We start from the raw sequence: 25,725 nt of genomic DNA, 5'->3' as shown, positions 1-25,725 counted from the left end.
CCTACTCACCAGTGGGCTGGGGGACCCAGTGACCCTTCTGGCTGCTAGAGTCTGCTGACCATGATTCACGAGCCAGCGTGGGAGGCAGCAGAGGAGTCAGCTGATGGTGACACTTCAGGATCTGGCCGCCTTTTTCTGATCATTAGCAACTATGTTGGGAATAAGGCAGGGCCCCGTTTAGCTAATCAGAACTTCCAGGGCTAGATATGGAGAGAAGCTAAAAAGGAGATGGGAAGGTACCAGCCTGTGCTAGGTGATTTACACAAATTATTTTGCTTCCCACTGTGACATTATGGGTTTGAACTACTAGTTGTAGTAATCATAATAACAGCTAGCATTAATTGAGGATTTACTTTGTGCCAGTCCCTTCCTTAAAGGACTTTATATTCATTATCTCAAGCTAACTTATATAACAATTATATGGCATAGATACCATCGTTATCCTCATTTTTCTGGTTAAAAAATTGGGTCAGGTTTTGGGTCAGGGCACAGAGAGAGGGCACTTGCCCATTTCACAGCTTTTAAGTGGCAGAGTTGGGACTTGAACCTACTTCATCTGATGCCAGAGCCTGCAGAACGCAGAAGCCTTGATGTCCTATCCTTCAGCACATACAAAACAGGTAACCAGAACCAGAGTCCTCTGTGAATGCTTCCACAGAAAGATACAGGAATGTGGCCTTCCCCTGCGTCTGCCTCCCAAATCTTGTACAGGTGCACATAATCAGGGAGACCTAAACCACACTTAGACTCTAGCTCAAAAAGATGTCTATGGATATAGTTTTAGCTTTTCCTGATTCTTTCAGAACAAGCAAACACATTAGAATGGACGTGGAATGGATACGAAAGACCCTATCTACCCTGAGAGTCAACTTTGAGTGCAACTTTGAGTCAAAGACCACGGAGGGGATGCATGGAGTATTAGGTGGGACTCTTGGATAAGAAAACACAGAAACCAATGTAAGGAAGCATGCTTAGTCAGAGATTTATCCTAAGACGCATAGGGAATATCTCATGGAATCCAGAGACAACAATAAGTTCAGAAATGGTCTAGAATCAGGCAACATTCTCACCTCTGGTCTCATCCCTGTGCTGTGCATTTGCTTTATCGTTCTTCTACCTTGAAGGTGGGCTTCCTCTGCTTCTCAGATCCATGCAGCATGAAGCATGCCTGCCCTTGCAAGGCCAGCCTCATACAGTAATTGTCTGTCTGTCAGTCTCTCTCTCTCTCTCTCTCTCTCTCTCTCTCTCTCTCCCTTCCTCCCTCCCTCCCTCCCTCCCTCTACCAATTCCAAGTGCCTAGAGTATTGATTTGGTTGAGCTTGGGTCAGTGCCTACCCCTGGTCATATGTATGAAAGCTGGAATAGCTGGGAATATATTGTGTATAACAGCAGCTGCCCTTCCCCTCTCCCCACCTATTCCCTGCTTCTGGAGATACAGGTGGGCAGTCAAGATGGTGGGGAGGGAGAAGTTTTTGGTCCATAGGCTACAAACACTCCCCCAAATATATCTTACATATATATATCCACTATACACCATTCACTGGCCTAATCAAGGCTCAGGGATTTTTTAGATTACTCCTATGTGAAAAGATGCCCCCAAGTTGTTGACATTGAGACACCAGACAAGGGATTATATCTATTCACCTAGCTCAGGCCCTTTAAGGCAGCAGATTCAGCCACTCTGTATACACCCACAGACCATGGCAGCAATAACCCTAGAGAATCTACGTTTACTTTTGGACCTTTTCTCATTCAAATGACATCTCTGGAGTCTTGGCGCTTTGCTCAACTCAATCCTGGCTTCTGGCCCTTTAAACTAATTGTCAGTTTTTGGTCTCCACACTGTACATTTCTGTTCTCTCAACCAGGCTTTGACTAGGCTTGGCCATGTGCTCCTATAGTGTCCCTCCATGTCCAGAGTGTCTCCAGGAAAGCCATAGCCCACTACCTTAAAACTAACCTCCAGCTCTTGTTGTCCAGCAGCCTGGCTGGACCAGTCTGAGATGCCCAGGTTGAAGACCTTAAGAACATCCATGGGCTTTGGCCATTTGTATTTAGCCAAACTCTTGGGCTTTGGTTCAGCATTCTGTGAGTTTGAAATCTACACCAAACCCTGTGCCAGATGAAGGAACACAGAGATGAAGAACATAAGGCTGTTGCCTTCAAGAAGATCACAGATATGGCAAAGGTGGAGCTCCAGCAGGCACTGACCATGTTCAGCAGTGAATAGCAACCAAAAGCCATCTACAAGGAACTGCTCCCCTATGCCCAGACAGCCAAAGGAGAACTCACGAAGGCCCAGAATGTCAGAGATAATTCTGATTCTGGCATAAGAAGCTGGAAGATAAGAAGTCTTTGTTAGTTCCTCCTTCATGGGTACAATGAGGTATTCATGCTATTCCCCTCGGGACTTGGGAAGTCTTTTAGGCCCAAGAAAGGTCTGTGCGTCATCATAATTGTGTAATATGGCTGCCCTCTTTCCGCCCCACCCCTTGACATATCCTGGTCAGGCAAGTTAAAGTTCTGTTGATGTGCTAACTGTTGTGGCCACCATCAATCACACTTCCTTCAGTGGCCTTTGATATGGCCTTCCAAAGAGCTGGAAATCTGGGGACCACTTCCTTCCATCGATCTCACCCCCTATTTTCTGCCACCATGTAAAGAGATTGATTCCATTTAAAGGCATTGTGACGTGAGGACAAGGCACAACCTCAGAAGTTTAACTGCCCTGAGTCTGAATCACTTACCAGCCATGAAGGCTTGGACAATTTTCTTAACCTCAGAACCTCAGGATTTTGTTTTGTCTTGTTTTTGTCCGATGTGGAAAATAAGACTTATGGAACACCTTCATAGAGTTGATATCCAGATTAAATGGAACAGCATAGGTAAAATCCCCAGCACTTTACTGACACCTAGCCGATGCCCGATAAATATAGTTGCCATTTACCGGTTCTAGGAAGGTTTGGTGAAATAAATGGACATATCGAGCCCCACGTTGGGCTCTGTGCTGACAACATGGAGCCTGCTTGATATTCTGTCTCCCTCCCTTGGTATTCTGCCCCTCCCCCACTTGCCCTCTATATCTCTATCAAAATAAATAAAAATAAAACTTAAAAAAAAGAGAGAAAGAAAGAAAGAAAGAGAAAGAAAAAGAAAGAGAAGAAAGAAAGAAAGAAAGAAAGAAAGAAAGAAAGAAAGAAAGAAAGAAAAGAAAAGAAAAGAAAAGAAAGACGTGGTCCCCACCTTTGAGAAACTTAGGGTCTTTTCTCCATATTTATGACTCTCTTCTGTTTTGTCCCCCTCCCTGTGTTTATATTATTTTTGTTTCCCTTCCCTTATGTTCATCTGTTTTGTCTCTTAAAGTCCTCATATGAGTGAAGTCATATGATTTTTGTCTTTCTCTGACTGACTAATTTCACTTAGCATAATACCCTCCAGTTCCATCCATGTAGTTGCAAATGGCAAGGTTTCATTCTTTTTGATTGGGCTAAATGGGTAAGGGGTGCTAAGGAATCTACTCCTGAAATCATTGTTGTACTATATGCTAACTAATCTGGATGTAAATTTTAAAAAATAAAAAATTAAATTAAAAAAAAGAAACTTAGGGTCTTTATCATAAAGATAGGTGGTTCCTTATCATAAATATGAGTGATTAGGTCCACCTGTGTGAAACATCCCCATCTGTAAATTGGGAAATAAGATCTACCTCATATGATGTATAGACACTGTTAACCCCCACTTTACCAATAAGATGATGAAGCACAGAAAGACTTAGTGACTCATCTGTGATCATGGAGCTGGGAAGCAGTAGAGCTAGGATTTGAACCTGCTCTCTGGCTCCAGAGCCCATGTTCCTGCCACTCCTTTCTGCTACCTGCATCATCTTACTGAGCTAAGTGAATGGGAGGAGTCACCAGGAAGCAGAAGGTGGTGGAAAGAGAGTTGGATTTGCAGTCAGGAAGGTTGGAATCTGACTTCACAATGGTGGTGGCTGTGGGCAGATCACTCCATTTCCTTATTAGCAAATGACACGAATAACAACTTATGCCTGAGAGTTCCTACATAGATCTCATTAGACCCATTGGTTCAACACATGGTTGTCAGAAGCCTGCAGTGTGTCAGACACTGTCCTAGGTGCTGGGGATGAAGCTTGAGCAAGAGACAGGAGCTGGTCTCAGATCAGGTCCCTGCCCTGCTGTCTAATGAGAGAATAAGATCATGTGCTTGGAAGTGCGTCCTAAACACAAGTTTGTCGTTAGTGTTAAGCAAGTGGAAAGTGCTTGCAGCTCTTCTGATTAAAACAAAACAACAATAACCCTAACAGGTACAATGTATGAAGCATTTTCTCTGCACCAGGCACTATGTTAAGCTCTTTGTGTGGTTCTTCTACAGCAGTCCCCTCAAAATATCACATGAAGCCATCATAATTGGTTCCCATTTTACACAGGAAAAAACTGAGGCCTGGAGAGGTTATTAATTAACAGCCAGTTAAGCACTGGAGCTGGTTTTCAAACATAGGTGGTCTGCCTTCAGAGCCTCTAGTCCTAAATATCACATCCTGTGGCTTCCACTTCATGTTACTGCTGCTTCTGGTTATTTGTATCTCAGGAATATATTTAGAAACATCTGGAAGTCTTGTAAAGGGCTTTATCGTTAAGTATGGGGAATTTAGCCCACAAGCCTCCATCGTCTAGTCAAGCCTGGCCTTGATCCTGCACCTACTTTAGACATAAAGACAGATGCTCAGCTGAAGGGATGGGGAGCAGAGCGCCATGGCATTCACTGGCGAGATCTCCCAGCCTTGGCAGTTACCTCACCACTGGCCTTTACATCACTGCTGGCCAAGCCAAGTGCCTGGGTTGTGTTCTGAATCTAAAAGCCTGACCATAGGCTTTTATGAAGCTGTATCTTGCTGAGAACTTCCTGGGCATTACCTCACTTGTCCTCTATCAACTTCCCCAGAAACTGTGGCTGGCAGCCTCATCCTAGATTTATAGATTGTGGAGCAGTAGGCTCCAGAAACAGGAAGTGACCTTTTCAAGGTGTTCTCGTACAGGTGGGTACAGGGATGTGACTCTTAATCCCCCAAATGTCATCCACAGCATTAATGGCCAGAGACCTCAGATCACACCACTAGGGGCAGCAGAGGTCAGACAGGAAGTCTGTGGAAGCCTCTTAATCCAAGACCCTCACCCTGCATGATGTTGCATTCATTCTTCTACTGCACAGATATTTATTGATCACCTACTATGTGCCTCGGTAGGCACTAGGGATAGCAAGGTGGATAAGGCCGATGCAATTCCTGCTTTTACAGAACTCAAAAGGCCAGCAAGGAATAGACCTGGTTAACGAGTAATTACAACTGTGATGAATATTATGAAGAGAACAGCACAGAAGGCTCTGGGACCACACATTAGGTGACATACCTTGTGCAGGACATAAGAAGAGACCATCGTCGAAAGTGGTGTTTGTGGTGACACATAGGATGAGGGTGATTGTTTCAGGTGAAGAGGAGAGAGAACTCCAGGTACTTGAATATGCATCTTGAGAGAGATTCATGGAAGAAACTGAAACATAATAAAAGTGGCAAGAAATGTGACTGGTGTGGAGGTACAGGCAAGATGAGGAAGGCTTTGAGGTCTGTATTAGTTTCTGTGCTGCCTAACAAATTACCACACATTTATCAGCTTAACACAACACCTTATTACATCACAGCTTATGTGGGTCAGGAGGTACCAGAACCTCCTGATTCTCAGAACCAGGTTCTGCAGAACTTATCAGCAAACCCTAAACAAATACACTATTTAGGTGTGGGTTAACATGTTAACCAGACTCACAGCATTATTGTATAAAACTGAAATGAGAACCATATAGTTAACACTTAGATCGGAACACCCTTGAAGACATCATCAGTTCATCTTCTTCCATCAAAATATGTAAGAAATTTAATTGCAGTCATAATGCCAATCTATTGGGGCACCTGGGTGGCTCAGTCGCTTTAGCATCCAGCTTCGGCTCAGGTCACCATCACACGGTTCATGAGTTCAAGCCCTGTGTCGGGCTCTATGCTGACAGCTCAGACCCTGGAGCCTGCTTCGGATTTTGTGTTTCCCTCTCTCTCTCTCTGACCCTCCCCTAATCATGATCGCTCTCGCTCTCTCTCTGTCTCAAAAATAAACATTAAAAAATTAAAAATAAAAATAAAAGCACTCCAATCTATTAATTCATAATGAGAAAATCCACTGAAATGATAAAAATCCTGGAATCTTCATGTCTAGCCCATCCTCTGAAACCAGAAACACATGGGAAGCCATAGCATACTCAGGTGGCTGTTTAGCCAAGTGTCTTAGAAGTATATGAGTGAAGGGAATTAGTTCGATAGAACCAGACTAAGACATCCTGTTGCAGCCACTTTGCAGTAGATTCAATTGGGCCAATGGGATGGAACATTTTGGAGGTATACCCTCAGTAAATGCCAGCCACTAGGACAATGACTATTCTTTGTCTTAATATCACTAAGGACATTAAGTTCCCTTATGGTGCTAATGTGCTGTGATTCCAAAGGCAACTATTACTTATCCTGGATATAGTCCAGAGCCTGAGCACATTGCCCTCCTGAACAATATAAGCCTTTATCATCATCATCATCATCATCATCATCATCATCATCATCATCAGTAGTATGGAGAATGATCATTATCTAGGGACTGATACCTACATTTAGGACACACTACTAAGTGCTACTGATGTTATCCTATTGAATCCTCACAATAACCCTACCGGGTAGTTGTTCTCACTCTCAACATACAGATGAATAAAGAAGAAACTGAGGTTCAAATAGGTATTGTTGTTTGCGCAAAGTCACCAAGCAAATGGAAGAGAAGGAATTCCAACTGCATTCAGCACACTGCTGTTCTGCCACACAGATAAAGTGGATCATGCTTTGCATGCCTGCTGAGCAAATAAATGCATGCTGTAAATTCAGCCTCTTCCCTCCCATTCAAGAAAGTAGATTGTATTGAAAGTCTGTGAGAATGATGTCACTATAGGGGTAACCTTGAACCTACTTTAATTTATTAAAAGAGGAAGTGTTTGTACAAACATTGGTAATCTTACTAATATGATGACTGCTGGCTTAAAAGTTCCCAAACACCTGGTAGTCCCAATAGGTGTAGTCCCCAATAATTCTAGAGTGTCCCTCAAAGATACCTCACATCTACCCATAAAACAGCATATTAACTTATCATATGTGGGTATCAGTCCTTTTTCTCTCTGTCTCTGCCTTCTACTTGTTTATGTCCATCATCCACATGGCAACCTGGAGTCAATTTCCTACTGAACCAGGACCATGCTTTTGTACCAAGGTCATGTATCAGCACTTTCATTTATTCATTCATTCATTCATTCATTCATCCATTCAACTAATATTTACTGATGCTCTACTTTGTGCCAGGCACTGTTCTCAGACCTGGGGAAAGAATGGTGAATAAGACTAATAGGTCCCTGCTCTTGTGTAGCTGATGTTCTAGTTTGGGGTATGAAGAATAAACGATTAACAAATGGGTAGCTGAATAAATAAGAAAATTTTAGATAAATATAAGAAATATAATGAAAATAAGACTGCCAGGGTAGAGAAGCACTAGATAGGATGGCATAGAAGACACTGTTGAAGCCCCACCCCACATCTTCTTGGCCCACCTTTGGCTTCACTAGCAACTGCAATGGTCAACTACCAGGCACACAAACATTGTCCCACATGCCTCTCTCCATCTCTCCTTCTGAGGGTGTTTTCTGGTGCCGTAGGAGTGTGCCCCAGCCACACATAGAGATTGACTGTCCCCAGGCCAACCTTTAACCAAGGAGGGCAATAGCCAGTGGATAAATACTCCAACTTCTCCATCTCTTTGCAGGACAATTCTGAGACATGTTCTCCATGATATCTCAGAGGTCTCCAGTGGGACCGATCCTCGGTTTCCTGAAGAAGTAACCAACTCAGTAACACACCCTGCCAACATTCCCATCTCTGTCGTGACTCCCTCACTTAAGATCACCTTGCAAATAAGTCACCAAGTCTGTCTTCGTGTCTGGTTGTAGGGAACCCAACCTGAGCTATACATTCAAGGACAGCCTCACTGAGAAAGTGATGTTTGAGCTGAGACCCAAATTATGTGAAATAACCAAGATGTCGAGATCTGGAAGAGAGAATTTTCCAGGGAAAGGGAGGAGCAGGAACCAAAGCCCTAAGACATGAAGGAGCTGGAAAACTCAGGGAACAGAGAAGGCTAGTGTAGCCTGAGCACAGGGACAGATAAGAGCTGGTAGGAGATGAAGTCAGAGAGGTAGGTAAGGGCAGGCCATGACACGGTGCTTGGATTTCACTCCAAGTTTAATCGAAGCATTGGAGAGTAGTAAACAGGGAAGGAACCCCACCTGATTTGCATTTTTGGAAGATTCCTCCTGGTGTGTTGTTGAGAAGAGGTTGTAGGATAGTAGGAGAGGAAGCCACAGCTGCTTAAGAGGCTGGTTCTGCTGTGACTAGAGTCTCAGAATCACTCTTAAATGGTTCCATTGGGGTTTGCCTCTAATACCCCCTCTCCTTTGAGGATGCAATCCAGACAGAGACCAGACAACCCCTTGGATCTTTAGATCTTTTGTTTTCCTAGCCGTGCCCTTCCCCCACCCAGTACCCTCCACCTTGCGAGACATAAGCTCCCATCTATGAGAATGCAGACTGACATAGGTGTATATGGTGGAGGAGGGAAATGTGAGCTGTATCAACAACAGCCAAACCACAATGTCTCGTGTATTGTTAACCTGGGTGTCACCTACCTTTCTTCCAAGTCCTGTGTCACACACTCTTCTATCATGGCTGCCATACATGGCCCCGTGATGGCAAATGACACATGACACTAAGGTCAACATGGATACAGACTTCAGAGCCCCTCTGGATATCTCAAAAGAATCCACATGGGCTTCTTAGTGAGAAATCTAGACTTCATTGAATATCTCATGGGAAAGGTGGAAAAGAAAGCTCACATTGCACACCTGTGTATTCCTGTTTCCCCCCAAGACCCTGTCCTAGGATAAGAGAGAGGTGAAAAGGAGACAGGTGCCAGGGAGGAGCCAGATCATGCAGGGCCTTTTATGTCATGCTCAGGAGCACTTGTGTTTTGGGGAGTTATGCTAAAAATAAGACCCAAACCACATATAACAAAGGACAAGGCTGAGGTGGCCAAGGTCACATTAAAGCAGAATCAGGGCAAACGTTGACTACATGTATGAGTTTCTTGTGGCTGCTATAACAAATTACCACCAACTTAGTGGCTCAAGCCAACACAAGTTATTGTCTTGCAGTTTGGGTGGTCAGAATTCTAAAATAGGTCTACAGGGCTGGTTTCTTCTGAAGACTTTAAGGGAAAATCCCTTTCCTTATCTTTTCCAGCTCCTGGAGGCTACCTAGATTTCTTGGTTTATGGCCCCTTCCTCACATTACTCCAACCTCTGCTTCTGTCATCTATCAGTCTCTGCTTCTGACTCTGATCCTCCCCGTATCTGAGGACCCATATCATTACATTGGGCCCATAATCCACAATAATCTCTCCATCTCAAAATCCTTAACTTAATCACACCTGTGAAATCCATTTAGCGGTGGAAGAATGTATTCACAGGCTCTGGGGATTAGTATGTGGACATCTTGGTGTGGGGAGGAAGGGGCATTGTTCCGACTACCACCACACTAAGTGTGTTTTTAGGTGTAGAACTGGAACCTAAATTTTGTGCTGTGCTTCATAAGAAATAGATTCTGGTTTTGGCCTCAGATGGCATCCCAGCACTAGCCAGACAGTCAAGGTATCAGGCAAAAGGAATAGGTCTGTGCAACATGTCCCCTCTCCTGGGAAACGAAGACATCATATTCAAAAGCAACAACAACAAAAAAAAAAACATATAGCAGTGGAAAGAAGCCCCTGGACCTGGGTTCTGATCTATACACATAACACATGTTTGGCAAATATTGGCCCACTCTCTTCTCGGGGTCTGCCTGCTCTGTGGGGTCAGGACCTTCACCTGGGTCATGGCATCCTGCTTTCTACTATCAACACATTTTTAGTAATATATCAGAATTTACTTTCCTGTTTCTCCCACTTGACTGAGCATTTTGGGGGGAAAGTGGCTACTGCTAGGTATTTAATACATTAAAAATAAAAATTTTACTAAGCTCTTACCATTTGTCAGGCACCATACCAAGAGTTTCACCTGGATTATCACATTGAATCCTTCCAGCAATCCTATTAGATAAGTAGTCTTATTATACCCAATTTTATTTACAACAGCAAAAAACACCGAGGCACACAGAGGTTAAGTAACTTGCTTAAGATCACCAAGGTAAGAAAAGGCAGAGCTGAGGTTGAACACTGGTCTTCTGACCCACAGTTTATGCTCTGGAACCAAGGACACTATTAACAGAAGGGGTGAATGAGTATTGCACAAGAGCAGAGAATTAGGTACTAGAAGATGTAAGCTCTTTTCCTGCTTCATCACTCTTTGCTGGGTGACTTAGGAAAGTTGCCTCCCCTCTCTGGGCCTCTGTTTCAACAGATAACAACACGAGGGGTGTGCAAAGAAAAGGGCAATTTTGCTCAAACACTAGCCTTCCATGTTTCTAATGCTGGTAGCCCATCTGACCATCTCACCTTGATTTGACCTGAAAATATCATGCCCACAAGACATGGCGTTTGCTGTCACATGGCCACATACGATCAGCAGCACCAGGGCCAAGCTCCTGAGGCCCCTTCACGTGGCGTGGCCAACATCTTCCCTATCCCCGGGGCCTCGGGCAAGGATGCAGGCAGCAGCCGGCAGCCGCAAGCATGTGCTGTTGCTGTGGTTTCTACTTAGAACAGTTTCCTATTTCAACCTGCCAGTTCCTTAAAAGCATTAGGCTGAGGTTTTGCCGAATGACTCCACTCTATTTTCATAAAGGGGTGGAGGGGCTCCTCCTGGGAGCCAAGCCCAGAGCAGAAATTCCACATGAATTAAGGGTATAGAAAGCTTGGAAGTCTGACTCCTTAAGAAAAAAAAAAAAATAGCCTAGTGGGTGGTGACTTTCAGAGAGTAAAAAGAGTTTTTCCACCAGCCAGGTTCATGGGCCCAGTTTGCTTAGGTGGCTACCCTCTTCCCTTCTCTGGTCCTCAGTTTCCCTGTTACATGAGGGGCTTGGGTTCTCCCTCTAGGTTCAAGCACCCCCAGGTCTCTCAGTTAGACTGTCCAGTATAGATTAAGGTAATTTTAACAATAGTAGTCAGCACTTCTATGGAATTTTCTGTGCTGTTCTAAGCACTTTATAAGTATCATTACTCTTAGCACTCATAATAACCCTCCAAAGTGGGCACTTTTACTATCCTTATTTTTTATATGGGAAATAGAAATAAGGTTGACTAGTCAGGATTTGAACCCTGGCAGTTTCGCTCCAAAGCCCATCCTGCTAGTTCTCTGAAAATAAGACCTTTCTGGAGGCAGACAGCTTAATATTGGGAAGAATGCAGTCACATCAGTCTCAGAGGGCCCAGGTTTGAGTCCTGGACCCATCATGTGGGTGGCCTTGGAGGTGTTGCTGAATTCTTTGAAGCCTCAGTTTCCTCATCTGTAAAATGGGGCCATTGGCCCCACACTGCTAATCTCCCAGAGTCTGTGAGGAATTTGAGATGATGATTATTCATCAAGAAGCTCAAGAACAAGATAAGCAGTCTCCTAGCAGAGGTTATTACCATTGTTATTATTCCCATAGAAGTCTCTACCCACCTGTGCCTCCACCCCCACCCTCACGTAGGGCTGCCTCTACTTGGGAGGGCGGGGGGGGGGGGGGGAATCTCCAGGAGGAAGGCCCGGTTGACATCCTGACCGTTCCAAAGCCCCCTCCCCAGCCTGGAGGTGGGAGGGGAACAGTGTCTTCTCAGCAGCCTTGAGTCAGAGTCTACAGCCCTGTGAGGGCCGGGCGTCTTCCCCAACCCTCTGAGTTTATGTACAAGCGTCTGTGTGTGTGGGTGCCTGTATGACCAGCCTTGGCCACTGACTCCAGACATCTGTCCGTCTGCCTTCTGTCTAACAGGCATCTCCAATTTAATCCACCCAAACAGAACTCTTGATTTCCCTCTTGAAATTTCTCCTCCCAGTCTCCGTCTTAGGAAGTGCTCCAACCGTCTATGCAGACTGCTCAAGCCAATTAACACCTTCCAGCCCTTTCTTCTTTCATAGCCCATATCCAGTCCACAAGCGAATTATGTTGACTCTTTGACTGTGTCCCCAGTGTGCCCTGACTCTGCCCTATCCTGTCCATTGTGATATCACCACCGTGGGCCAGGGAAGGCATGGTGGCCTCTCTCCATCTCGTGTTTTGTCTACCCCAGTAGCCTCCAACAGGCTTCCCTGTGTGCACCTTGCCCCTGCCTCTTTTGAATCTGTTCTTGAGATAGCCCGAGGGATCTTTCTGAGAACACAAAACACTTTCTGTCAGCCTTAGCTTAGAACCTTCCTCCTCCATGGCTTACATAGTCAAAAATGAAAGTTCTGACATGATTTCTAGGCACTTTGGGAGGTACTTAACTATCTGGCCTCATCTTGTACCACTCTCCCTCTTCTTATTCATTCACTCCTGCCATACTGTCCTTCCTTCTGTTTCTCGAAGAAGCCAAACCCGTTCCCACCTCAGGACATTTGCACAGGCAGTTCCTCTGCATACAATGCTCTGCCCTCACATGTTTCTGTGACTGACCTTTTGCCTAGATTTCAATTCAAATGCTACCTTCTCAGAGAGACTCCCCCAACTACCTTGTTTAAATGTATTTCCTGCTCCACAACTACTCCTCTCAGAGAGGTGCCTCTGTTGGTTTTGTTAGAGCATTTACTATCATCTGACATTATTGTGTTTATTTATTTATTCATCATTTACCATCTGCCCCATCACTAGAATGATCATGAAGGCTGAGGCCTGTGCATTTTTTTGCAGTTGTATCCAGAGTGAACCTCTAGTAGGAGTGGGAATGGGGATCTGGCATGTGAAAAGGACTCAAAAACTATTTGTTGAATGAATCCAGGAGCTTGCTGTATGACCTGGAACAAGTTAACTTCTCCACTTCAGTTTCCTTATCAGTAAAATAAAGGAGAAGGAGACATTCTTAAAAAACTGTTTTTAAGTTAGGGTGCCTGGGTGGCTCAGTCGGTTGAGCATCTGACTTCGGCTCAGGTCCTGATCTCACAGTTCATGGGTTCGAGCCTCACGTTGGGCTCTGTGCTGACAGCATAGAGCCTGGATCCTGCTTCGAGTTCTGTGTCTCCCTCTGTCTCTGCTCCTCCCCCGCTCATGCTCTATCTCTCCTTCAAAAATAAATAAAAAAAATTTTTAATTGTTTTTAAGTTTATTAATTTTGAGAGAGAGAAACAGGGAGAGAAAGCAGTTTAGGGGGAGAGAGAGAGAGTGAGAGAGAGAGAGAGAGAGAGAGAGAGAGAGAGAGAGAGAATCCCAAGCAGGCTCCGCACTGTTAGCACAGAGCCTGATATTGGGCTTGAACTCACAAACTGCAGGTTCATGACCTGAGCCAAAGCCAAGGGTCAGACACTTAACCGACTGAGCCACCCAAGTGCCCCCATTTCATTTTCTTAAAAGATTATTTATTTATTTTGAGAGTGAAAGACAGCATGTGTGCAGGAGGGGCAGAGAGAAAGGAGAGAGAGGATTCCAAGCAAGCTGCACACTGTCAGTGCAGAGCCTGACATGGGGCTCCTTCCCATGAACTGTGAGATCATGACCTGAGCTGAAATCAAAAGCCAGACAGTTAACTGACTGAGCCACCCAGGCGCCCTGAGACAGATCATTTCAAAGGACTCTCCTGGTTCTGACTCTGGACTCTCAAGTTCCCATTGGGATGTATGGATGATGAGTGGTAAGTGGATGGATGGATGGATGGATGGATGGATGGATGGATCAATGAACAGGCAGATGGACAGACAGGTGGATGATTTCTAGGGTTTTATTAAAGCCACCCAGGACAAAGAAAGTATCAGGAAGAAGATGGGGACAGGGAAAGAGGGAAAGTCCAGTGGGACTTTGCTTCTTTTACGCCAATTGAGAGAGGGGCATGATCCCCTCCTTCCTTTCTTGCTCACCCTACAGACCACCTTTGCTCATGGCTGCCCTGGGAAGATGGCAGTGGCAGCAGCTGCCTGCCCAGAGCTCCACCCAGGAGATAAAAGGAACCAGAGGAATGTGCTGGCAAGGCTGGCGTCCCTGTCCTCTCAGGGGTGTAAATGGCTTTCCTGCTCCCACAGGTTCAAAGAGCACTTCATTTCACAGCAAAAGTACAGCTAATGAGAAACAGATTTTCTGGCTCTGGCCACAGCCCTGAGAACCCAGGAGGCAAAGGAAAGCCCCCAAGAACCTGGCTATGAACGTCTGTACTGAAGGGCCTTTTTCCTCTCTCTCTCTCTGGGGCCATGGAGCTGTCTCAGCAACAGAGGAAAGGGGCTGTTGATAAGTGGGGGTTGGGGCAAGAGCAGAATTCACATATAGGTGGTTGAGAGGGGCCCTCAGGAGAAGGGCTTTTGAACTGTGGGCCTTCTAATCATTCTTTTCTTTCTAGGTCTGGAAGCCAAGTTGGGCAACACCTAATAAGAACAATAGCTTTCTTGTTCTGGGGGCTGCCAAGGTGCCAACTTCAGGGTAGCCCAGTAGGAAGGCCATTGGGTTGGAGGCCACAAGACCTGGTTTGTGGACTCTGGGCCTTAGTCTTCTCAGCTGTGCAATGAGCACACTGATGGTGATCAGTGAGAATCCCAACATTGCTATCTATTATACAGTGAAAATAGCACTAAGTTGAGGCCCAGAAGACCTGGGTTCTAGCCTTGGTTCTGCTGGGTGTGGACTTTGGGCAATGCAGGCTGGGACAGTAAGTCTTGGATGATTAAAAAAAAAAAGAAAGCCTAAGTTCAAATTCTGGTTCTTCCTTTCACTTTGCCAGTAGTGCCTGGGCAAGTCACTTGGCATCTCTGAACCTGTCTTCTCATCTGTAACCAGTACCAATAATATCAACCATATGGGCATGGGATGAAGATTAAAAGAGAAGAGACACAAACTACTAGCACTAAATAGGTGCTTAAGGGTAAGGGTGGAAACTTATTTGCCCAAAGACCTTAGGAGGAACAGGGAAATCAGTGACCAAATCAGAAGACAAATCCAGGCTGGACTCATGGCCAAACAATACAATAAAGGTAACAATGGTAGAGTGATTTCAGTGTCCCATGCTCTGTTCTCAGAATCTTAAGTCTCTCCAAAACAACATGTGGGGCAACTACTACTGTTTTCCCCAAAGAACTAGAACCAGGACTTAAAGAAAGAAGGTTGGGGTGCCTGGGTGGCTCAGTTGGTTAAGCGTCCAACTCTTGATTTCAGCTCAGGTCATGATCTCACAGTTGTGAGTTCAAGCCCCATGTGATGGGCTCCATGCTGGGTACGGAGCTGGCATAAGATTCTCTCTTTCCCTCTCCCTCTGCCCCTCCCCCCCTCAAAAATGAAAGAAAGAAAGAAAGAAAGAAAGAAAGAAGAGAGGGAGAGAAGGAAGGAAGGAAGGAGGAAGGAAGGAAGGAAGGAAGAGAAAAAAAAGAAAGGAGGAAGGTTGGTTGGACTTTAGAATATATGCCAAGTCACACACCTCTTCTTCAAAGTTTCTTCCTTGTAGCCTTCTCCCCTCTTCTCTGGGTGCCTGCCTGCCTCTGAGGGCCCATCCTGTGTCCAGTCTTCAGTGGGCACAAAGTTCCCAATCCAGATTGCTAGCTGGTCTCTTTTGCCCACCTTCCTCTCCAGGGTATTAGAAGGAGTGTTTCCCTCCTTTAACAAAAATTTTCTGAACACTTGTTATATGCTGGGAATTTGAGCCACAACAGCAAACAGAACAGAAAAAGAAAATCCCTGTCTTCATGGACCTTGTATTCTGGAGGGGTGGTGGAGTATAAAAAGAACAAATGAACAAATAAAAATATTAAACATTAAGTCACAGTTTCACTGGTATGAGTTTACTACAGATTAGTAAGGTACTCATCTGTGGGGTCCCGAAATAATTTGGGTCTTGCATTATTCACTACAATATTTAATAGAGACTATGTTCCAGGCATTATGCTAGGAACAGAGATTTAAAAAAAAAGACGAATAACACATGTAGCTTGCCTTTGATGAAGGTCTATTCTAGAACGAGAAATTGAAGTATTAAACAATTGCAATACTTGGTGCTAAGAACTGTCTTAGAGAAATTTCCCCCAGTGTTTCAAAAGAGATGAGGAAAGAAACAGTAGAAGCCTGAGGAAGGCTTCACAGAGAAGGTAACCTCTGAGCTTGTCCTTGAAAGACAAGGATGAATTCACCAGACAGAAATGTAGGGAAATACTTCCTGGAATAAGGACAGTCATAGAAGCAAAAATATGCACAGCATGTTTGGGAATGCAGAATATACATTCCTATGTAGGTAGAGCAGAGGGTGAATGCAGGGGAGAAATGAAACTGGAGACGATTATAGGAATTTGGGGTACCAGCAGGTAAACAGTGAAGAGTCATAGGGGATTCTCTATCTCACACGTGATTTACTTACCTGTCTTCATGATCACTAATCCTTTCTTCAGCTATGTCTAAACTAATGCTAAGCATATTTTTTGGGTGCTTCAAATGGGTTATTTCATCTTTCAGTTCTAGAATTTCCTGTTGATTTTTTGTCAGTTTCATTTCTCAGTAGAAAGTTTTCATCTTTTCCTCTATTTTCTTAATATATTCATCAGTTATTTCCCAGTCTGTGGCTGATAACACCAATATATGGATCACCTATAGATCTGTTTATATTGCCTACCTTTATTTTTTCAGTCGTTTGGTCTTGTCTCTTAGAATGCTTGGCTGCCTTCGGGTCAGGAGTCCATCAGTAATCACCTCTTGCTCAAAGAAGCAGCCTAAAGTCTTTACATTGGCAGACCTTTGAGGGCAGAGTAGCATTCCTCCAAAGGGCATGGTGGACATAGCAGATACCACGATTGACATATTTGGTGGGGCAGAATCTGGGGAGATTCTTATGGGGAGGGTAGGACAGCAAGGAGGGTTCCATAAAGGGGATGTGGAAGTATGTGGGTGACAAGGGTGTGGACTCTCCAGCCTGGGCCCCCTCCATAGTAATTGCCTACCAGCCAGACTGGGAGTAGTACAGCATCAATCACTTTACCCTCCACCCTGCTCCAGCTGGGAAAGACATCCTGGCTGTGTAAACTAACCTTATGAGTCTAATTCCAAGAAGGCCAAGGAATTTGACAGGAAACAACACAAGCTAGTCGTCTTAGATCTCTGTCTGGGCTTGACGTGATTGGGTCTGAAATAGCTACAGAGAGCCTCCTTATTAAACGTTTTGAATCCACAACGACACACACGTTTGCATGCACAAACAGGAAGGTTTAAAATGAGGCCACCAGGGGGGTAAGGCCATAGAGGCCTCTGCACAGGAACTGAGACCAAGGCTTCAATTTCAAATCAGATCCCCAGTGGAGGGTGTTTGACAGGCCTTGTCACTCAGATTCCAAAAATCCGTCTCCACAGCCAAGAATCCTTCATCTCTGTCCCCACTCTCCATCTTGACTATTCTTGTGCGTTGCAGGCGGCTCAGAGGTGGCTGTTTTCAAGTACGGAGCGAGCCATCTCTGCCAAGAGCTTGTCTTGCCAATCACTTCCTTGGCCTGGGCCCTCGGCTTGTCCAAGTCTGACATCACCCTTAACCCCCACCACCACCCCCAGAATAAAGAGCCACCTCAGAGGCTGTGACTGCCAGACACAGTCCCAATCTGCCCCAGACATTTCTAGCTGACAAATCTCAGAGAGACAGGATCCCTCCCAGCCATATGCACAGCTCTCACTGATCAGGGTGGTCTGAATACTCCAAATCTACTCTGCTGGGGGCTTGATCATCTGATATGGGAGGGAGGGATGGTGTATGGTGCTGGTCCCCCACAGGCTGAGGGGTTCTAGCCCTCATGCACCCAGGAGCCTCAAGGGGCCTTACGGGGATCTTTTCTCTTGCTGAGTCTGGGGTGAGTGCAGTCTTAACCCTGAGGGAAATTAGGAGGTATCACATCGTGGGTTCAGAGGTCAGGTCTTGCTGACTTCATATACTGGTTTTGCTGTTCCTAGCTCTATGGCCTTGGGCAAATTGTGTAACCATTTCTTCATGTTTTCATTCATTATGTAAAGTGCCAATAGTTACCTTGTAAGGCTCCATTATGATGAAAGGAGTTGATACATGTAAATCTCTTAGAACCGCGCCTAGGATCTAAGGAGTCGTCAGTAAGTAATGTCAGGAGAGGCAAAGGGGGAGTCGGTAGTTAACAGGGACAGAGTTTCAATTTGGGGAGATGAAAACCCCTGAAGATGGATGGTGGTTATGGTCACACAAGGTGAATGTACTTAATGCCACTGAACTATAAATACACTTAAAAATAGCTAAGATGGTACATTTTATATATGTGTGTGTTACCATAATTTTTTTAAAAAGTAACAGCTGTTATTATTCCTTGATGGGGCTACCTTCAGCTCCTCATGGAGACAGACCTAAGGTAAACATGGTATTTTTGCCCCCAGGAAGGAAGAACAGCATTCTCCTCCAGTATGGAGTTTAGGTTCCTCGTTGGGCTCCAGCACCTTCTCCCACTGAACAGAATTAAACTCTCAAGTCCTCCAGGGGTTCCACCAAGGAACTTGGTTACCTAAGAAGCCCTCTGAATTGCAGACAGTTAGACATGCATACACACAGACATATCAAAGAGATGGACACATAGAAACATGCCCAAGGAGGCAGACAGGAAGGGCTGCGAAGAGATGAGGTAATCTAAGAAAGGACTTTGGTCTCTGGAGATGGGTCCTCCAGGTAAGACCCTGAAGGAAACTGGATGAGGTGCAGGTGGGGAAACCAACCACATGGTCATTACGTTGTCCAGGCCTTGGTTCAGACTCTGCCTGCTTGGAGCAGCCACTCTGATCCTCTTGAAACTCTTCGAAGCCCTCCCATGCTCTCAGCCTTGGCCAATGGCTACCTCCAGCAGAGCCCCCCCCCCCCCACCTCCCCACTTCTCTACCCTCCTAAGGGCCCATTCTCTGTGCTGAGCATCAAAGCCTCAATGTACTTCTCAGCTCTGGCTCAGCTGTTGTTCACCAATTACTTTGTGTATATGTCTTCCTTAAAGATGGGAGCTGTGGCTTTTCTTCTCCGCACTCCTCTGCTTTCACACTATACCTAATTGGGCAGACTTCACTCATACTTTTTTTAACTGATGGCATATTGATGAATTTGTTTTCGAAAACACACAAGCACGTGTGCACGTGCGCACGCACACACACACACACACACACACACACACACATATCAGTAGTTCCCAAAGGAATACCAGTTCTGTGGGCTATCAAGAGGTATTATGAGAAAAGAGCATTCCATAGTCTAATATATTTGGGAAACAATGACCTAAGTTAAGTTAAACAGGTTTATTTATTATAGGGCATATCAGAGACTATAACATGCTAATAATTACTTTAGTAGTGTCTTGGGACTGGCTCTTACCAGCTCAAGAGAGCCAGTTCTGTACATCTCTTCCCAATTTCACAATCAATGATGTAACATTGGTAACTTGAATCTGCCATGGTGGGACTATTTGCACCACAGAAATCAGCAAACACTACAAGTTTGGGGTTTTGTTTTTGTTTCAGAAAGCTGGCTTACCCACACGTTACTAAATACCACTTCAGGAAGAGACTATTTCATGCAGGTTTTCCTAATGTATTTGACCATAACATTCCTTTGTCCTCCGGTGGGAAACATCTTGGGGGAAGTAATGTTCCACAGAACATTTTGTGGGGGAAGTTGTCTTATGCAAAAGTACTTTAACCAAATGCCAAGGGAGATGATTCAGAGGGACTTATATTAATTAAGCCTCTGCTGTGTGCTCAGCAAGATGTTGGTGCTTTTTGTACATTATCTCATTTAATTCTTACAACAACGCTGGGAAAGCTATAAATATGACCCACATTTTTAAAATGAGAAAATGAAAAATCAAAGAATTTTCCCAACTTCACACAGCCAGGAATTGGCAGCACAAAGCCCATCTCAATCAGGGATCACAATGTCTAATGGGGAAGAATTTGCAACAAGACTTAAGTAATTTTAGAAGGGTTTATTAAGTGATTAGTAGACAGGTCATGAGCTATACTTAGAATGTAGTCATCTAGAATTGCCAGAGACACTTCTAGAAAATAAGAGAAAAGTTACTCAAAGTCTCAGCTGGCCCACATCTTGTCTTCTTCCTACTTGTCATCTGCCATAGGCTGACACTGCAGAGTATCCCAGATTTCAGAATCTCCAAGGAATTTAAGGAAAAATTCCAGTACCTGAGCTCCACCCTCTCAAGGGAATTGTAACCTGCAGTCAGGATTGAGAACACTGAAATTAATATGGAAAGGCCCTTAGAGACCAGCCAGATTAACTCTCATCTTATATATGGGGGAACTGAAGCCCACAAAGGGGAAGTAGCCTGTCCAGAGTCACACAGCAGTCAGTTGCAGAACATTAGACCAGAGCCTGAGCTTCTTGGCCCCTGGGTGTTCCTTTTCCACTAAGCACAAAGGTCTTCAGAACTCATTGCCTAAAAGAGATATGTCAACTGAAACCCAAACTTACTTTTGATAACTGAGGGTTGGTTACTTTGCCACCAAGGAAAAGCTAACCTTATCAGCTAAGGATGTTCCAAGGGCAGTGGGAAGCCACTGAAAGGTTTCAAGCTGGCAAACCACACCAGATGTCCTGAGGAAATACATCAGAACCCCAGATCACAGCCTTATAAGCAAAGGAGCTCACACCTGGCCGCCTCAAACTGACCATGGTAAGACCAACCCACCTTTGCTGCAGTGACTTTTCTTCCCATCATTAATTAATTAATTCATTTAGTCCATCAGTACCTGCTCACCTGGGAGGCATTGTCCTCGACAATGGGAATACGGTGAGCAAACCATACCAGAGAATTCCCAAGGAGCCTATATCTAGTGGGGGAGACAAACAATAAAAATTAATCCTATAATATGAAATTATAGTAAATTCTACAGGGAAAATAAAACAGTAATATTATGAAGGGTATATGGGGAGGTAGGGGGAGGAGGAAGACACATCAAGTGAGCTGGTCAGGGTAGGCTTCTCTGAAGAGCATCTGAGTTGAAACCAGAATGAAAAGACGCCCCTGGCCATGGGGTAAGTAGAGAGTGCTCCCGGCAGAGGGAAGAGCAAAGACAGCCCTGACTGGAGGGTCAGGCTGAGGTCCTTCCTGCTCAGCTACTCTGAGTGAGGTTACCAGACTGGGGTTAAAAAGCCAGAAGGACCAGGAGATAGGACAGGAGCCCACATGACCACAGTCAAGTCACCAGGCCAGAGTCCGTGCTGGAAAGGGGAGGCAGGTTGCCAAACTGAAGAGCCGGTATTGAACACCCATCAGAGGATCCAGAAATTCTTGTCCCATACCTTATTCTTCACCTGCCCCTGGCCCACAAACTAATTTCTAGAAGCATGAATTTCCAAGAAGGTGTTCAAACTTGGTCTTATTCAAGATATGCAAGTTTTAACATAATTAAATGAGAAGTCCATTTTGGTCAGTCAGGTTGATCGAAGATGAGAATGATGGGTAGTATCCAGGAGTATTGAACAGCCCCTCTTTGACTTGCAAAGAACTGAGATCCCTTCAAGAGAGTTTCTAAGAGGGCATAAGCTATTATTGTGAGGATATTTGCACAGGAACTGAGAGGAGAACCAGAAAGCCCTGGGAAGTACAAAAACATTGAAGAATCTTGTTTCTTTATTAACACCACACAATGACTCTGCTCCCTTCTCTGCCTCCTACAACCATTAGTTTCTTACTCCTACTTTTTCCTCCCACATTACTTTGGCTGGTGCTTGGCTAACTCACCCTTTTTGTCCACTCTTTAGTTAGTGAACTTTCAGACCTATTTCCCACTGCTCACTGATAACATTCTTTCTCTATTCCCAAAGCAAATTCCCAAAAGAAGTCTGATTGGCTTCAGATCATCTCTTTGTGCCAAGTGATTAGATGCCCTTGGTCCAGGTGTCCACTCCTGGCCCAATCAGCTGTCGCTAACCTCATGACTGGAGCCATGTGGGCTCTCAGAAAAATCCTGACTGCACAGCTATCCAGTGTGCGGTGACCTACTCATCCTAGTTTTCTCAGGACTTTCCAGGCTTCAAAACTGAGTTATGTCTCAGGACCCTCCTCAGTTCTGAACAAACTGGGACAGTTAGTCACCCTATGGTTGTGGGTGGGATGGTTCCCTTTGGAGTTCCTGGAAGGGCAGATAGAGTAACAGACATCTTCAGCATGTCAGTGGTAGACAGGGTATGAGAAAATCAGTATTTCTTACCCACTGACGGTAGGAGTGAAAATTGTTATGACCTTTCTGGGGGAAAATCTAGAAATATTTATGAAAAGTAAAAAATAAGTATATTCGTTGACTTAGAACCATTTTGATGATTTCTCCAAAGTAATCAGACCAGAGTGCAAAGATTCATGAGCAAAGCCATTCACCAAAGTGTTATTTGTAAAAGTAAAATAATGGATGTACCCTAAGTAACTACAAATAGACAATTAAGTGAAATAAACCAGGATATGTCCAGTGAATACTTTGTGACCATTAAAAATAATGATGTGGCTTTCTAAATATTGATGTGGAATTTTTCTATGAGTTATTCTTAACAAAAAGGAGATTTATCATTCCATAAATAATCACATGTATGTAAAACAAGGTGGGGGGGAAGCACATTGAAAAATGTGGAAATATTCCAGTGGTGAGATTGCACATGATATTCATCTTTAAGCTGCTTCACTTTTTCTGAATGCCTTTCAATGTGTAATTATTATTTCCATATTTGGGTTTTTTCCCATTTTTTAAAAAACATACAACATCCTGGTCCAACAAAATCTAATGAAATGGTGTTTTCATTCAAAGATGTTTTTATTTTCCAATTTTGTTCTGGCCCATTAATTTTAGGACACACAGAGGTTTGATTCAGGTTCCAACTGATCCAGTTGGGTTTGGTTTTATTTAAAAACAAAAACAATGTTGATTCCATCTGAATTGCATTTATAGAAAATTAATATTGGGGTTTGGTTTAGGATTCAGCCTGTCGAGTAGTTGGTTGCTATTCTTGGTTTATAGTATATGTAGTTCAAGTCACTCCTCAGAATCCCCACAAGAACCTTGAATAATTGGAATGAAGGCAGAGAGAGGTTTGGAAGCCTGAATTATCCAGAAAATTGCTGTGTCTCTCAGCCTGGAAGGGCCTGCAAGCAGCCATTTCCCAAGGGCACAGAACAAAGCCACAGCTGGGACATTTCCAGGAGGTCTGTTGGCCCTGACCACTATGTGGCCAGAGCTGTGCTGCCCAGGACTTTGGTGTCACTGCAGCTCTTACCCTCTGCTTACTCCCATGAGGCAGAAACTGGCAGGAACAGGCAGGAACTGGCCCCACTGCCCAACAGTGCCTAGGGGCTTCCCTCTTCCAGGCCAGGCCCTTGCACGGTCACCCAGAGCAACTTGATCTGGGCTGTGCAGCCTGTGGTGACATTCCTGCAGCATGAAGCCATCCTTCAGCCAGAGCTGCTCAGACCAGGACATGGCTTCCTCGAGGACAGTGTCAGTGGTGACCAGAGCTCCTCACCAACAAAACCTCCGTCCTGCTCCTTTTTAATGCTTTTTTAAAGGTGGGCACCCTGGCTCTGTGGAGGACTCTTAGAATAAGCAGAGGGAGACAAATGTGATGACAAACTACTTCCATGAAGTGGGCTGGGGCAGCACACTCACCCAGCCACCAGACAAGCATCCCCAAAGGGCTCTGGTAGGACCCCGCTCCTTTGTGCTTTCCTAGAAACCATCAAAGCCTCACCTGGAATGGTTTTAGAGCTGTATTCCCTGCAGCCACTAGGTAGGTGACTTGGGCAAAGGATCTTCAGCTGTACCTCAGTTTCCATAGTTGTGAACGAGCAGAGAAGCATACGTCTTTCCAGGTTGGCATGAATGTTATATGAAATCATCTTCCTGGAATTACCTGCTCCACAGCCTGCCACCCGTCGAGCCCAAAGAGCAGGGTGAATGGTCCACCTGGGGTGCAGGCTAAAAGGGGGTGGCAGTGCCTGTAGATAACTCACAAGCCATTATAAATCTGGCTAAAATCTGGTCTGCCTTGTATCCCCACACATCAACATTTCTAAACAACCCAATGAGAAATACTCTGCATGTTGACTGTTTCAGTCACCCCCAAACCGGGCACACCATTGCCTGCCACAGGGGGCACACTCCATGAATGGCACACTTGTATTATTAGATGTTAGGAGCAACTGTACATAATTGGCTCTCATTCATATGCAAGAATAATCCTTTTTTCAGATATGAGTACTGAGCCAGAGTATGATAGATGGAAGAGATCCTGAGAAGATCATCTAATAGTCCTAAATGTTAGTTTCTCTGCATTGCGGAGCACTGGCCACATACAGAGTGTTTTCAAAGGCATAACCCCTCCTAATGCTCACATGGCCCTTTGAGGTAGGTGCAATTGTGCCCATTTTACAGGTGAGACCAGCCCAGGGGCATTTATGGAAATTAGACACAGTGCCTCCAAGCCCCTTCCCCACCAGCCCTCTGTGGGGCCCAGGGCTTAAAGCACTGTCCCCAGAGATGATCAGTAGGGAGAGAACAGAACAACCATAGCACTCGGAGCTAACTGGTAAGAGAAAGGGAAAGCACTGCTGTTTCCTACAGGGTTTTCCCATTCATCTCATTTAGGCATCACAGAAACCTCAGGGGCAGGTCTGGTCTCCCCAGTTCACAAGAAAGGATACCACATCTCTGGAAGATAAAGTTTACTTCCCTGGGGTCGCACAGACAAATAAAAGTCAGAGCCCAAAAGTGAACCCTGGTCAATGTGAAACTAACGCCTTCCCCCTCCCTCTTATTCCCCGGGGCAGAAGGGGGGGCCTGAGCAAAGGAAGGGCCTGACAGCATGGCTGACCGGAAAAGAGGTGCGGATTCTGAGCTTCTGAGCAAGGAGTATCTGGGAAAAGGAATGCTGAGTCCCATGCTTCTCAGAATCAGTGGTTCCGAGATGAGGGCTAGGGGCAAAAGGGATGACTCAGGTTTTCTCCATGTGGCCTGGGTTTTTCCTGCCTTACACTACCACAGGTCCCAGATCAGTTGCATGCAAGTGCCCCTAGCTCCCAGGGAGGCGGATGTTCATGTCCGCATCCACTCACAGATTCTTTTTTCTCTGATGTTTATTTATTTTGAGAGAGACAAACAGAGCATGCAAGTGGGAGGAGGAGCAGAGACAGAGGGAGAGAATCCCAAGCAGCCTCTGTGCCGTCTGTGCTGAGCCAACAGAGGACTTCAACTCACAAACTGTGAGATCATGACCTGACACTCACAAATTCTAAACTTGTATCATTTGAGAGAGTCTGAGACTGAGAATCTTCATTCATTTGTCCATTAGTCATTACCGGTCATGGGTTTTTATCAACAATATTATTATTGTTACTATTATTATTATTAAAGTAATACATGCTCATGTTAAAAGTTCAAAAGATACCTGGGGCGCCTGGGTGCCTCAGTCAGTTTTG

General features: G+C 44.9%; 1 protein-coding gene and 1 long non-coding RNA gene across 6 annotated transcripts in view; both read left to right on the top strand.

Moving 5' to 3' along the window:
* SYN3 (synapsin III) overlaps positions 1-25,725 on the top strand; it is a 465,836-nt gene that overhangs the window by 275,238 nt on the left and 164,873 nt on the right. The gene's annotated exons all lie outside the window — the stretch shown is intronic.
* Positions 16-10,222, top strand: LOC109501770. Of its 4 annotated transcripts, none has more exons than XR_006601079.1 (3): positions 16-620; positions 804-957; positions 1,984-3,014. It is a non-coding gene; the product is annotated as an uncharacterized LOC109501770 (long non-coding RNA). The 4 variants fall into 4 exon arrangements; XR_006601078.1 differs by lacking the exon at positions 1,984-3,014 and adding an exon at positions 7,911-10,222 and having other exon boundaries at positions 17-620; positions 804-922; XR_006601080.1 differs by having other exon boundaries at positions 17-620; positions 804-922.

The sequence above is a fragment of the Felis catus genome, chromosome B4, assembly GCF_018350175.1.
Source record: "Felis catus isolate Fca126 chromosome B4, F.catus_Fca126_mat1.0, whole genome shotgun sequence".
NCBI classification, from domain to species: domain Eukaryota; kingdom Metazoa; phylum Chordata; class Mammalia; order Carnivora; family Felidae; genus Felis; species Felis catus.
Note: the sequence above shows the minus strand (reverse complement) of the source record. Positions and strands in the feature narration are given on the sequence as shown.